Below are 13,627 nucleotides of genomic sequence, written 5' to 3'. Positions count from 1 at the left end.
ACCAAATGGTACCAAAAGTACATCAAAATGACATGACTAAGCTCAGTAAATACATCACAATCCGCATAAAACAACTTTCTCTGTAATAAATCACAGCAATGAGAAAAAGAGAGCAAACAATGAGCTAATAGTGATTCAAAGTCAAGTGTGACTACCAAGTCAGATCCTGCATGAAGCAAGCATGTAAAAACAATGTAGTAGCCAAGAACCATGAGCCAAACACCCAAATGTGTCAGAGCAATCGATGTTAGTAGAAGGATACAAACCCTAGCATAAAGAACTCAGAGAGTAATCCAAGCTAGGTATATGCCTAACTAATAGAACCTAATAAATATCAGTGTATGATCAAAGAGAAGACAGATCAAATCAGCCCAAAAGCATCCAATGCAGACATGTATTTATCAAGAGCATAGACATGTAAGAGATCCCAGTCTCATCTACTCAAGAAGCTCAATTGCATAAACCACAAGCTCTGCATTATCCAGAGATAGCATGAAGCTCCCACTAGTAGAAAGGTCAATGTCAATTGAGCAACCAAGCTCAAGATAGCATGTGAATACATAAGGCATCATGGAGCCAAGAATGTATATCAACGGAACATCCAGAGCAAGGGATCAGTCAAGCATCACCTATAACATCCACTACGTCATGTAACAGTCAATGTCAAATCTCTAACAACCCAAATAAGCACCCAAGATCTCCAAAGTATGCAAATGAAAGCCCAACTGAAGCTCCAAGTGGCAATCAAACACAAACAATGTAAGGAGCATGCATTTTTTACATATGCATCAAAGCATGTACCAAAGGGTCAAGCATAGACCATAAGCAGAGTGACTATCACAAAGTATGCCACTATAGACCAATGTCAATCAAATGCCAACTAAGATGGAGCTTGATCGAAGCTCAAAAGGCATTGCGAAGCAATACAAGACATCTACCAACCTCCATATACATCCGTGTAGTCATATGAGTCACCCGAGAAGCACCCATAACCAATAGGTAGACCATGCATTGACCAAATAGGCTTCAACCCTGGTTATTACAGCAATAAATTCATTGTCAAAACTGAGTAAATCAATACTCAAATCAAGCTCAAATCCACCTCAAATCATGGGCATATGATATACCAATGTACTAGCATCAATGGTACACATCAGTAGTGCATATACAACACCCAAATCATGGCCAGGAGCAATAGGCATGTAAAATCCCTATTAAAAGAGGTTCATTCCCTATTGTATACAGTAGTGAATACACTATCAAACCAAGCTATTTTAGTACCAAAATCAACTCCAAATCCAATCCATAACACGGGCATAGAATTCCCATACATATAGAGATCAACCCAGCATAACCGTGCATCATAAGACCAACAAAGCTGACCACACAGAAGCATCAAATAGAGTGCTGCCCTATATTTCCAACCAGCAAACCTTAGCCAAAACAAAGTAAATGAAGTGGTTACATCAATCCAAAACCAACTCCAAGCAATGGCATAGCATCCCCGAATATATAAGCATCAATCGGGCATAACTGGGCATCATCCAACCAATGGCAATGAGTGCAGACATCAAAGATAAGTGTTGCCCTATTTTATGATAGTCTATGGACTATTATAAAAGTCCAAAACTGAATCTTAACACTCAAATCAAATGCCAAGCGTGGAAGCACTGATGCCAAGCATCAGAACCAAGTGTATAAGTGATTGTATAACTGCCCAATGAAGAAGATATGTTGCAGGAGATGAAAAACGTGAGGTGCTACTAAAAAAGGGACTGTTCCACACAATGTCATGCTACAACAATAGGGTGAGGGCTATGTGGGGTTGCTCCAACTTGCTCGAGAAGGCTCAAGGAGTGCCCAAGAAGAATGAAACTGATAGAAAGCTCGAACGGAGTGGCTAAGGTTGCCAACAAAGAGATGACTGTTGTAGGTATTTGAATGGAAGCTGAAAGTGTCCTAGCTTGAGCTTGTGAAGAAGAAGACTCTGATACCATTCAAAGGGAGGTGAGCCCTGAAGTGGAAGCCCAAGCAATAGCAAGAGCTATGGTGGAAGGAGCAAGAGCAAGAGAGAGAGACACACACACAATGTGGGAACTCCAACAGTCACAATATGTGACCGACCTTCCTTTTATTCAAATGTCACTAAAAGAATAAAGAATGAAGTAACAATGATGAGCGCCCTCTGCCTGTAGTGTGCAAGCACGGGTACTATCAGTGTAGTAATACATGGGCGACTAGACAAAGGTGCCTTTACCCCCCAACAACATGGTCCCAACTTTAAAAACCATGTGAAACATGCATCACTCAACGAATATGCCATGGCAATCAAGGGATATGAGGATTGGATCCCATCTAATCTCCTCCCATGTGTAATAAGGAAAAATCATTTCAAAGGCATCTCTCTAGATCTATTGGGAATCTCTCACTTGCCTTCTATAAAAAGTGTTCCAAGGAAAAACAAAAGGAATTGGGATATGCCAAGCTCAAGAGACAATACCTCTCTTGGACTACCGCCTTTATTCTCCCTATCAAACAATGAGCTCGAGGACCATGCAACCTTTTGAATCAAAACAGATGCACAAGTTGAAGGAATTTTTTGAAGATATCGCAAACCCTAAGCTACAAAAGTGAAACACATCACTAGAAGAGGAGGTAGCTAAAAGAGAGTTGGCTATGGTCCTTGCCTCTAAAGAGGTCTCAACTACAAAAACTAGTTTGGTGAGGGATCTTGGGAGAGCATCCCTTTACATTGTGCCAACAATCATTGTGCATCTCAATGCTATTTTTTCTTTAAGAAAAGATGAGGCACTCTACATGATTGTGATAGCATGGGAGTTCCCTTTGTACACCCTACCCACATCGCCAACATCCTCTACTTCCCCCAAGCTTGAAGGGCTAGAGGGTGTCATCATAGCACAATGATGACCTAGTTTTCACTTCAAACCTCAGGTTGGAGAATTCAAGGCTACCATTTCTTGATATACCCCCCAAGTACAATCAAGAGTCTAAATCTAGTGTGGAATTGACAAAAGAAACTACACTAAAGCTAATCAATCCCAAGAGGTGATTTTTTAAATATTATCTATGTTTTCTTGATTGGCTTATTGAAAATTTACTAATGAACATTTTTGTTGCATGTTGTAGTAGATATAGATCAATTCGCTAGTCAATAAGGGGGTTGAGGGCTTTTGGAAGGGATACTACCCTACCTTGGTACATTAAAAAGACCCCCTCACCGTAGAATATAATATCTATGCTTGTGCTGACAAGACTCATGTGTGCAATTGTGCTAATATAATTTTAATTATTAACATTTTCATATGAACTTTTTTCAAAATTTAATTGAACAAGACCATGCTAAAGAGACAATAAACAATTAAGTTTAGGATTTAATTGTACTTGCTAGAGGGAAATTTACACCAAAACAAATGGCTTGGAGGCCTTGGAGGGGAAAATTAAGTAGAACTGGATCTAATTTGGACCTTGCACCAATTGGTTGCAAGCCAAGGGGTGATGTTGTGGTGGTGGTGGCGGAGTCACTTGGAGGGCTTTACGGATCTTGAGGGGCCAACTTTGGGATCTTGGGGGGCAATGAGAAGAGACAAAAATCAAGTTAGAGGGCCTTGGGGAAGGGTGTGAACTTTACCTATCCATGGTGCATTTGATAGCAAGACTGCAATTTTCACTTCCTCTCCTAAGGCCCTCCAACTTTACTTTTGGCTCTTCTAAGCTTTAGTGCTATGCTACTTATACCTGAGGCTGGAGATACTTTCTCAAGACATTGACTCGGAAATTAAACCTTGTTTTTATGTTTAGAAGGGCTCAACAATTTTCATCATTGCAAGAATAGGACCCCCTCAAGGTAATAATGTGTTATAGGTACTCTTGCTACCAAAACTTGTTTAGTCTTTGCTTTATGAGGGCAACCCCACCTTTCTTGAAATATGAGATAACAAGGAGCGTAAAGGCTCTCGTAATCTTGAAATTTTCTTGTGAAAAGGATTTTGGGTCCTCTCATACAAATATGTCACACTTTAGGTAGATATACCATGAGGACAGAGGTGTATTCTCATATTTCATCTTTGGCTTCCAATAAAATAAGCTACACCTTGGGACTCAAGGAATATCCTCATTAAATCTTTACCTTAGACTCAAACATTATGCTCTTTAGTGACCTTCAAACTTATATTTTCATCTCAAGAGGACGCCCTCAATGTGTTGAAACTTTGAGGCACTTCTCATGAGGCTCCACAAAGAGTGTTGGGGGAGCCAAAAATAAAGTTAGAGGGTTGTGGGGACGGGATGAGATATACCCATCCATAGTGTTGTTTAACACGTTATGGACGGGTAAATCTCACCCCGTCTCGTGAAGCCCTCCAACTTTATTTTTGGCTCTTCTCAACCAAGTAGAGATGTTTCACTCAACGAAGTATGAAGGAAACTAGCCCTAGTATGAGGGAAACTAGCCCTAGCCCCCGACATCATCAAGTTTTGGATTTCTTCCAACAAGATGTTGGTTGCACAATAGTCTCAATTGGATTGGGTGGATGTGATGATTTCTAGAGGAACCTTGATGAATATGTAGCACTCTAAAATTATGCATGTGATAGCTGAGGTTTGGGATATTAAGTGCAATGAGACCATCTAGGTTCTTATCACTAGACGTGTAGGGGAGATGCATCACCCAACTATATATCAGGGCAATGTTGGTAGATCTCCTTAGCAAAATTATCAAGGATTGAAACCAATTTGGAAATTCTCATTACTCAATACCTTAGACCAAGTCAAAGATACCCTTGAGGTACTTCTCATGAGGCTCCATGGAGAGTCTTGGGGGAGGCAAAAATAACACTGAAGGGCCTTGGGAAAGGGGGTGAAACTTACTCCTCCACGACGCATCAAACAACAAGACAACATTATCATCTTGCAATCTAATGCATTGTGAAGTGGTAAATTTCACACCCTTCCCCAAGGCTCTCCAATCTGGCATTTCAGCTCTTCTCATGGCCTCCCAAGTCCTCCATGGCAAACAAAATTTGAAACGCATCACCCCCCCCCCCCCCCCCCAAGCCCCACCCTAAAATTTGTCATTTAGGCTCTTCTCATGAACCCAAAAGACACCAGTCCCCCTTACCCCCCCAAGGCCCTTCAAATTGCTACAAGGTCCTAATCAGATCCACCTTTGACTTGACTCAAGCCATGTAACCACATAGATTCACATAATCATGACCCAATAAAACAAAATGATAGATTGATCTTAAATACTTATTTTATGACACTCGTAAAAGAAATCATTGAAACCACTACACAAAGCTCATTGAACCACAAAAAGCTACATGTATTACTTAAAGATCATTGACCTTTTAAAAAAAACTTTTCATGAGCATATACAAAAGCAAGTACTTTAGTCCCATTCACCCCCAATCATCCTAGCCAATTGCATATCTCCACACATGATTGTTGCATGCTTTGTATGGATTGCACAAAGATGTGCATCTTAAAAAACACTAACTGAGTAATCTTATATTTCTTTTGGGGCATCTAGGTCTATGGATTGCAAATGCTTGTCGTCTTCATAACTCTAGAGGACCACCTTTACTATTCGCAAAAAAGGTGCTTATTGAATTAGCAACTCTATGCCCTTTTGATATTTTAGATCTCCCTCAATGTCTTTACATAATAATTTCTCCTTCGACTCCTTCACCTAGCACATGGACTATGAGAGGCTATCTATGTTGTAGGGATTCTAAGGCTATGCTACTTGAGCAATCAACGGGAGGTGTGAGCAACAATTGCGATGTGCTATTAGCTACAAGACCAATTGTGATCTAGATTGTATTAATACGAATATGAGATTTGTATAATTCAAAAAATATGGGACTAATACATCCCCAAAAATATAGGGTATAATACATGGATACGTTAGCAAATGTGGAGATTATAATATTGGATTAAGAATATGATTAGTGAGAAACTCCTTCATATGAAAAGTTTCCTTTGTATGAAGAATATGGAATATCCTTTCGTGTGGGAATATACTCCCCTATTTAAAAATGGGGATTGTGCTATGCATATCATGTCTAGCTGATCTTTGTAACTAAGGGACTATGAGAACGAAGAGAGAGAAATAAAGAAATAATTTATACTGAGCTATTGAAGTATAAGATTTAGATTAATAACCTCTTATGGGATTAATAAGCTTAAAATTTTAAGATAGATAGTTTTTAAAAATTAATATTAAATTAATAAATAATAAAAGTAAATAAATAATTTTAAATTTTAGAGTAATCGAATTTAATTATTAATTATAATAGTTTTTATATATTAAATAAATTTTAAATTAAGTTTATATATTAAAATGATTTAAGTTAAATTTTAGCTAAACTAATCAAAGCTAGATTAAAGATAAGCTTTAAGTAAAGTAAAATTTTAGCTAAAGTTCATTATTTGTTTGAATTAAAGAGTTTTGAAGAATATTGTATGGAAAACTTAGAGAATAGAAATAGCTCTACTTGATAAATGTATTTTTCAAGTAGACTTATTTAGGAATAGAGAGAAACTTAGAGAATAGTAATAGCCTTGCTTAATGAATTTATTCTTCAAGTAGACCTATACAAGAGTAGGGAAAATCCTGGAGGATAGAACTACTTGATTTTATTTTTCTTTAGACTTGTTTAGGAGTATTGAAAAACTTAAAGGATGGAAACTACTTTAATTACTATCCTGCAAGTTGTTTTTGCTTGTAAACAAATCCATTTGATAAATATATCATGTTTACCATAACATCTCTTTACTTCTATCATAAAATGTGTGTTTGAGCAAGCATTAGAAGGTTTTAGGTTTTGACAAAGCACTATCTTCACGTACATCTTTGTTTAAAATTTACACACGTTTAGAATGAGCCTTTTTAGTACACTAATAAAGAGAACTATTAACTTGATGGAATTCTATGATTTATTGTAGACTTATGAAAATCATATTTTAATCATTTGATTTGAATTTTCTAAACTTTGCATGCAAAACTAACATCAAGTTATTGTGTAACACATAGGTAATATTTTGCACATTAGCAAATGAAAAGCTTGCACTTTAATAAATAACAAGGTTACAACTTGGAGGATAGCAAAGTTCCAAAATGACAAGACTTGGACTTAAGTGGAAATATATAAAGGAGCTACCAAGAAATATAAATGCTTGCATCATATAAATGCTACCAAGGAAATATATAACAAAGCTACCGAGGAAATATACAAAGGAGCTATCAAGGAAATATAAAGATACCAAAAAATATAAATGCTTACACAAATCCACTAGCAAATACAAATGACTTGTTTTGGAATTCATAGGAGAATAAAAAACATAAAATAAAATAGACTAAAAGATTGTGCATAGATAATGTTGAAGGAGTAAGATGAGCAAAGTGCATCTAGAGCTAATGAGTTTGATGAGAAGACATATGTTCCACATATTCAAGTAGGAAGTTCATCTCATGCAGTGGATGTCTCAACACAATCTTTGCCAAAAGCACATGGTGTCAAATCTTCTCATGCAGACAAAGTTCACACCAAGAAGAACTAAAGGTAGGGTTTGAAAAGCAAAATAACTTAATGCTATATCTAATGTGGACACAAGCTTTTATAGCATGTGACATTTAGAATGCTTTAATTGTCAAGAAGAGGACAGGAGAGAGAGAGAGAGAGAGAGAGAGAGAAGAAGAGAAGAGAGAGAGTGCACAAGAGAGAGAAAGATTGTAGGAAGAGAGAGAGTGATGAGGAGAGAGAAGACTAGAAAAGGAGAGAGAAAGATAGAAAGAGAGAGGAAAAAGCCATGAAAGCTTGGAGAGAGAGGTGAAGATGAAGGAGACTTGTATTATTATCTGATGGTCAAAATTCAAGTCCCTAACACCTTATATACCAGCCCTAGTGTAGCTAGTATTTCCCCATTATTAAATCCCCCTCTCTTACATTCCATCCCCAGCCAAAGGTTTTGCCCTCAAAAAAAATTTGGGCACTTATGATAACTGGGCAGGAACAGATCAGAGTACTACTCTGTTGCATTATTACAAGGGTATACTAATGAATGAAGAGGTATTATTGCGTATGATGGGTCATTGGGGTATGTACAATACATGGACCTTATTGGAAAATTATAAAAATGAATTTTTGACCCAAATATCTTGAGTAAATGCAAGCTGCAGACAGTGGACAGCAAGTTGTTTACTACAAGGCCCTGCTGTAGTAAATCTGTCATAACTTTTTGTAGGAGACTCTGATCAGGGTGTGCCATATGTCAAAACAGAGCTCTCGAGGAGTACCTTCAGCCCATGTATGATGTTCATTGTTGTCCATAGTACATAATAAAATCTACTTTGAAACAGAGAGCTATATGCAGTCAATCTCAAAGAAAACAGGGCCATAATTAGCTAGATTTCAACCAAATATGCTTCTAGTAGTAGGTATGGAAACTCTTCCAAAACTTAAGTGGCCTCCAAGAAGCTTCCTCAAGTGGTAAACCTTGCCACTTAATCAAGTATTCCATGATGGAGTGAGAGTGAAGCTTCTTTTCCCTTTGTCCTATGACTTGCTCGAGTATGTATTGAATGATGCCTTCTTCATCTATCAATGGTAGCTCCTCAACATAATCCACTAATGATCCAATGAAGGGCTTCAATTGACTCACATGAAAGACATTATGAATCTTCGTGGATGGCAGCAATGCCAACCGATATGCCAAGTCTCCCATTCTTTTGATAATTTGGTATGGCCATAGAATGTGTGAGCTAACTTGTTACTGGATCCATCCTTAAGGGTGGCATATCTGGACTTGGACACCTTCAAAAGCACCAAATCCCCTTCTTGGAACTCAACATTCCTTCTTTTGTCATCAACATAAAGCTTTGTTTAATCCTGAGCTTTCTTCAAGTTGACTTTACACTGCTGAAGTAAGGCCTGCATACTATCCAACTCCTCCTTGCTTTGTGGGTTTATTTTATTATTGAAGACAACCATGGGAAGGGGCACCTTATAGCCGTACAATGCCTCAAAAGGTGAAACTCCAATGCTAAAGTGTGTAGAGTTATAGGCAAACTCAGCCAAATGCAACCATGAGTCCCAAGCATGCTACATATCATGATAGAAATGCCTCAAGTAAGTTTCCAGCCACTTGTTAACCCTCTCTGTCCAGCCATCAGTCTGTGGATGGTAAGTAGTGGAAGGGGCTAACTGAGTGCCCATAAAGCTGAAAACTGCCTGCCAAAAGTTACTCATGAACTTAGTATCCTAGTCATGCACAATGACTTGTGATAAGCCATGTAATCTGAAAACATATTCCATGAATTGGCTGGCTACTTGAGAAGCATTATATTGAGTCTTTATAGGAATGAAATGGGCTGCCTTGGTAAGTCTATCCACAACTACATAGATGATGTTCCATCCTTTTTTGGTGGCCAGTAGGCTGGTAATGAAGTCCATAGTAATGTGTGTCCATTTGCCTTCGGGCATAGGCAATGACTGGAGTAAACCAACTAGTGTTAAGGTGTTGTCCTTGTTTTGTTGACATGGCACGCAACTCAAGACAAAATCTTTTGCATCCTTTCATAGGCCCTTCCAGTGAAAGCTCTTAGAAATCTTGTCATAGGTTTTAAATATGCCCAAATGACCAGCTGTAGGCGAGAAACGCATCTCTTGCATGATCTTTTGCTTGAATGGAGAAGTGTATGGGATGGCAATCCTGCCCTGAAACCATAAGAGACCATTCTTAGGCTGATATGGAGAGTTTTTTCCACATGTGCCCTTCCCGTAATTTTTGAAAAATGTGGCTGAAATTAGCATCTAACAAATAGGCCTCCTGAAGCTCTTCTATCCGATCAATATGATGTTCCATGATGGTTGAAACTTTATAGGCCCACATTCTAGATAATGAATCAGCAACTACATTGTCTTTTCCCCGCGTATGTGTAATGTCAAAGCCATATTTCTACAATGTAGCTACCCATCTGCGTTGTTCGGGGGTAAGATTAGACTGAGAGAGAAAATATTTGAGGACCCTATGGTCGCTCTTGACCCTAAATCTGATGCCATACAAGTAGTGGTGCCATTTCTTAATGGCATGAAGGATGGCCAGCATCTCTTGGTCATATACATTCATGGTCATCTCATTTTCAGCAAGTTTGTGGCTCTCAAACACTATAACCCCATGCTCTTGTAACAATACAGCCCCTATGCCTCTACCACTAGCATCACACTGAATGGTGAATTCTTTCGAAAAATCTAGGCATACCAAGATGGGAACTGAGGTAAGAAATCCCTTGAGCTGATTAAAGCTCTTATCAGCTATGGCATCCCAGAAAAAGACCTCTTTCTTAAGCCTATCAGTCAAGGGAGCTACAATAGTGGCATGATGCCTAATGAATCTGCGATAGAATGATGAGAGACCAAGAAATCCTCTAAGCAAAGTGGTATTTGCAGGTGTGGCCTAGTCTTTTATACACTGCACTTTCTTAGGATCAGCCCTAATTCCATCTTCACTAACAATGTGCCCCAAGTATTCCACTTCTGTCTACATGAAAGAACATTTTGTCTCCTTGGCAAAGAGTCTATGCTGCCTCAATACATCAAACACCTGCCTCATATCCCAAAGGTGATCCCCTTCAGTGATCTACTATAGATGAGGATGTCATCAAAGAAAACCAACACAAATCTGAAAAGAAAGGACTGAAGTATTTTGTTCATAAAGCTCTGAAAGGTGGCCGGTGCATTAGTTAACCCAAAAGACATAACCAAGAAATGATAAAGCCCTCAATCAATCTGAAATGCTATTTTGACCTCATACCCTACCCTCGTGCGGATCTGGTGATAGCCTAACCTCAAATCTATCTTTGTAAAGTACTTAGCCCCCTTGAGCTCATCTAGCAAGTCATCTATGCATGGAATGGGGTACCTATTCTTCACAGTGACCTTATTAAAATCCCTGTAGTCTATGCACATCCTGAAAGATCCATCTTTTTTTTTACCAATAACATAGGGGAAGCATATGGTGAAGAACTAGGCTCAATAAATCCCATATCCAGTAATGGCAACTTCTTCTCTTTCACACCTAGACAATCTGTAAGGTGGCTTGTTCATAGGGTTTGACTGAGGCTCCATATCTATGGGATGATCAACCGCCCTATTAGGGGGTAGTGATGTAGGTACTTGGAAGAGGTCCTTGTACTCTTCTAAAGAGCTCTCAATACTGAATTCTTTACCATTTTAGTGGACTGATCTGAATTTTCCTTTATTTAACTGCAATACAAAGATTTGGGACCGTCTCTTAAACTCTTTCTTGAGTTGTTTGCTGGTAATGAGCTGAAATTCAATGTTATTTTGAATTCCCTGAAAGTGAATGAGTTGTCCCACACTAACAAACTCCATATACAGCAAGGAAAAATTCATGGTTATAGTGCCCAAAGTTTTCAGTCAATCACAACCCAAGATGACATCTATAGGCCCCATTTCCAATGCCATTAAATCCATTTGCTGTCCAAATTTTTCAGCAAGCTGAATATGAACAGCATGGCATACTTGAGTGCTAATTTCTTTGTCCCCATTGGCAACTTGCACCTTCAATGGCTGTTGTAAATCAGTGGTGGGAAAATACTTCAGCATGTCCATGACTGCTCTATTAATGAAACTATGAGTGCTACCACTGTCTACAAGTATAAACACATACTTCCCATATATTTTTCCCTTAATACGCAATGTATTAAGGCTTCTGGATCCTGTCCAAGCATCCATAGATATGGTATAAACAGTGGACGCATGTATTTCAGCATGTGGTTCATTCTTTCCATCCATTTCCCATGATACACGACCACCAAGATCAAAAGGAAAAAAGTCAGCAAGGTCAAAGAACTCTTCTTGACGAAACTCTTCTTCAACATCATCTGTTTCAGCAGTTATCATAAAAGCATGTGCATCCTCAGAGTCCGCCTTTGAGTCCTCAAATACCAACATGCTGTGAACCCGTGTCTTAGCATTTCTAAAAGCACATTTTGAGGCATGATCAGTTGCATACCTCTCGCCACACTTGAAACAAAGCCCTTTTTCCTTTCTTTCTTTATACAAATCCATGGGAATGGACTTTGGACAAGCATTTTTATTCTTGTTGTCCCCTTGCCTATTATCTATTCTCGGGCTGTTTGCTGTCCTAAAATTACTTTGTGGTCTTGAGGCATTAAAAATGGGATATGTGGGGATCTTAGGAGTGTTGAATGGCACGTTACCACCACCATAACTTGCCCCAAACTATCCCAGCCTTACAGCACCTCTTTGCTGCCCAAGATGTGACTACATAGGTCCTCTTTGCTGCCCAAACACTGGCTGAGATTCCCCTCTTTGCTACCCATGCTGAAATGAAGCATCCTGGCGACACTTACGACAGTACCTCTCAGCCAACTCAATAGCTTTGAACAAATCCAATGGATTTTGAGCTGAAACATCAGCCGAGAGTTAGGGATCCAACCCATACACATACTTGTGTGACTTGGCATCATCACTAATTGACTCAACATACATGGTAAGGTTGAGGAACTGATTTGTGTGTTCTCTAATAACAAGACCACGCTGTTCAAGGCCATACCATTGGCGGGCAAGTTTTCTTTCTCCACCGGCAAGACAAATACTTGCACCATGAGTGCTTTGAACGCTTCCCACAAGTCTACTTGCTAGTTTTCTCTGTTAATGTACCTCCACCATGTATGTGAAAATCCTTCCAAGTGGATGGTTGCAAAATGGTTCTTTTGGTCATCACTACGGAGCAAGATGTCAAAATAATCCTCAAGCTTGGAAAGCCACTTTTCGAGTTTAGCTGGAGATGACGATTGACCATTGAATTTTGAGAAAATAATCTTGTCTCTTAGCTCTCTTTCATGATTAGGTGGCTGTCCCATATATCCAAATTGAGGCTGATCCATGTGACTACCCAAAAATGATCCATTGCTAGAGTAATTTCTACTAAAAGATGGTTGAACTTGCATAGATGGCATGGGCCCTTGCGATGGCTAGAAATTACCCCTCATTACATTGTTCATGGGCTCCTCTTGCCTTTGTGAAGGCTCTCCCTATTCAAAAGTGCTGTTAGGGATGCCCACTCTCCCCAAAATACCTTGGGAGTTCATATTTATTACATTCACTGATGGGCCAGTCACTCTTTCAACATGCATACCCAACCTATCCTCATGTTCCTTCCCTTTCATTTGGAATTCCATCCACTTAGTGAGCTAGGCAACAAGGGTATCCATATTGGTCTTCATTTGACCAATGCCTTCCATCAATTCTCTATGCCTCTCAGCATGCCTTGTCTCATGCAAACTGAGGGTGTTAGTGAGCGCACCGAGGCTCCCCACGTCATGAGAGTAATCTTCATCTTCCACCTCATGGTTAGTTTTAGCCCTCCGGGTGCGTGCATCCCTTATTTGTTGCTGGAGGTCATCATTTGCCTTAGTTTTTCCCTTATTCCCTACCATGGTTAGGTGCAGTCCTATTAGACCCCCGCTCATTATTTTGCTCCTAACTTAAGCTAGGGAGCTCCGATTGACCTAATTTTTGTTCAACTCGAAGCCAAGGATGTCCTCTTCGAAGTAAGC

Source organism: Lygodium microphyllum, chromosome 4 (genome assembly GCF_053477565.2).
Source record: "Lygodium microphyllum isolate KBCC chromosome 4, Lygodium_microphyllum_v1.1.10, whole genome shotgun sequence".
NCBI lineage: Eukaryota > Viridiplantae > Streptophyta > Polypodiopsida > Schizaeales > Lygodiaceae > Lygodium > Lygodium microphyllum.
This window is presented reverse-complemented; position numbering follows the sequence as displayed.